The sequence below is a fragment of the Pongo pygmaeus genome, chromosome 13 (assembly GCF_028885625.2).
Source record: "Pongo pygmaeus isolate AG05252 chromosome 13, NHGRI_mPonPyg2-v2.0_pri, whole genome shotgun sequence".
NCBI lineage: Eukaryota > Metazoa > Chordata > Mammalia > Primates > Hominidae > Pongo > Pongo pygmaeus.
In genome coordinates this window covers 65263604-65266591 of record NC_072386.2, presented here as the reverse complement: position 1 = coordinate 65266591, position 2988 = coordinate 65263604, and positions in this window count along the sequence as shown.

The following is a 2988-nucleotide window of genomic DNA, read 5'->3' as shown; positions in this document are numbered from 1 at the left end:
TCTATCAAGCAAACAGAAAAGAGATAAAAACAGAGGTTGCAGTCCTAACTTCAGATAAAACAGACTTTAAGCCAACAAGTATCAAAAAAAGACAAAAAAAGGCATTACATAATAGTAAAGGGTTCAATTCAACAAGAAGACCTAACTATTCTAAATATATATGCACCTAACACACGAGCACCCAGGTTCATAAAACAAGTTCTTAGAGATCTATGAAGAGACTTAGATTCCCACACAATAATAGTGGGAGACTTCAACACCCCTCTGACAGTATTAGACCATCAAGGCAGCAAATTAACAAAGATATTTAAGACTTGAACTCAGCAGTGGATCAAATGGACCTGATAGACATCTACAAAATTATCCACCCCAAAGCAACAGAATATACATTATTCTTATCACCACATGACACACTCTAAAATCGAGCATACAATCAGAATAAAACAATCCTCAGCAAATTCAAAAAACCTGAAGTCATACCAAACACACTCTTGGACCACAGTGCAATAAAAATAGAAATCATGACTAAAAAATTGCTCAAAACCATGTGATTACATGGAAATTAAATAATCTGCTTCAGAATGACTTTTGGGTAAATAACGAAATTAAGGCAGAAATCAAGAAGTTCTTTGATACTAATGAGAATAAAGACATAACATACCAGAATCTTTGAGACACACCTAAGGCAGTGTTAAGAGGGAAATTTATAGCACTAAATGCCCACATCGAAAATTTTAAAAGATCTCAATTTAACAGCCTAACATTACAACTAAAAGAACTAGCGAAGCAAAAGAAAAGTAACCCCAAAGGTGGCAGAAGACCAGAAATAACCAAACTCAGAGCTGAACTGAAGGAGACTGAGACTCAAAAAACTAGACAAAAGATCAACAAATTTAGGAATTGGTTCTTTGAAAAAAAATAATAAAATAGACCACTGGCTAGACTAATAAAGGAGAGAGATGAAAATAAACACAATTAGAAATGACAAAGGGGATGTTCCCACTGACCCCACAGAAATACAAACAACCATCAGAAAATACTGTGAATACCTCTGTACATACAAACTAGAAAATCTAGAAGAAATGGATAAATTCCTGGACACACACATCTCCCAAGACTGAGCCAGGAAGAAATTAAATCCCTGAGTAGACCTATAATGAGCTTCAAAATTGAATCAGTAATAAATAGCCTACCAACCAAAAAAAAAGCCTAGGACCAGATGGATTCACAGCCAAATTCCACCAGATGTACAAAGAAGAGCTGGTACCATTCCTACTGAAACTATTCCAAAAATTGAGGGGGAATGGCTCCTCCCTAACTCATTGCATGAGGCTGACATCATCCTGATATCAAAACCTGGCAGAGACACAACAAAATAGGAAAACTTAAGGCCAATATCCTTGATGAACATTGATGCAAAAACCATCAACAAAATACTAGCAAAACAAATCCAGCAGCACATCAAAAAGCTAATTTACCATGATCAATAAAGCTTTTTCTCTGGGATGCAAGGTTAGTTCAACATATACAAATCAATAAATGTGATTCATCATATAAACAGAATTAAGGACAAAAAACACATGATTATCTCAATAGATACAGAAAATGCTTTCAATAAAAGTCAACATACCTTATGTTAAAAAAAAAAACCCTCAATAAGCTAGGCAATGAAAGAATATACTTCAAAATAAGAAGAGCCAGGTATGACAAATCCACAGCCAACATCAACTGAATTGGCAAAAGCTGGAAGCATTCCTCTTGAAAACTGGCACAAGCCAAGTATGACTTCTCTCACCGCTCCTATCAAACATAGTATTGGAAGTCCTGGCCAAAGCAATCGGGCAAGAGAAAAAAATAAAAGGCATGCAAAAAGGAAGATAGGAAGTCAAAATATCCCTGTTTGCTGATGACCATGATTCTATATTTAGAAAACCCAGTAGTCTCTGCCCAAAAGCTCCTTGAGCTAATAAACAACTTCAACAGAGTTTCAGGATACAAAATCAACATACAAAAATCAGTAGTGTATTAGTCTGTTTTCATGCTGCTGATAAAGACATACCTGAGACTGGGAAGAAAAAGAGGTTTAATTGGACTTACAGTTCCACATGGCTGAGGAGGCCTCTGAATCATGGCAGGAGGTGAAAGGCACTTCTTACATGGTGGCAACAAGAGAAAATCAGGAGGAAGTGACTGAAACCCGTGATAAACCCATCAGATCACATGAGACTTATTCACTATCATAAGAATAGCACGGGAAAGACCGACCCCCATGATTCAATTACCTCCCCCTGGGTTCCTCCCACAACACATGGGAATTCTGGGAGATACAATTTGAGTTGAGATTTGGGTGGGGACATAGCCAAACCATATCATTCCTCCCCTGGCCCCTCCAAATCTCATGTCCTCACATTTCAAAACCAATCATGCCTTCCCAACAGTCCCCCAAAGTTTTAACTCATTTCAGCATTAACCCAAAAGTCCATAGTCCAAAGTCTTATCTGAGACAAGGCAAGTCCCTTCCACATATGAGCCTGTAAAATCAAAAGCAAGCTAGCTACTTCCTAGATACAATCAGGGTACAGGTGTTGTGTATATACAGCCATTCCAAATGAGAGACATTGGCCAGAACAAAGGGGTTACAGGGCCCATGCAAGTCTGAAATCCAGTGGGACAGTCAAATTTTAAAGCTCTAAAATTATCTGCTTTGACTCCAGATCTCACATCCAGGTCATGCTGATGCAAGAGCTGGGTTCCCGTGGTCTTGGGCAGCTCTGCCCCTGTGGCTTTGCAGGGTACAGCCTCCCTCCCAGCTGGGAAGTCCCTGTTTGAGGGTAAAGGGTGGGAGGAGGGAGAGAATCAGAACAAATAACTATTAGATACTATGCTTAGTACCTGGATGATGAAATAATCTGTACACCAAACTCCCATGACACAATTTTACCTGTATAACAAACCTTCATATGTACCCCTGAAGCTAAAATAAAAGAT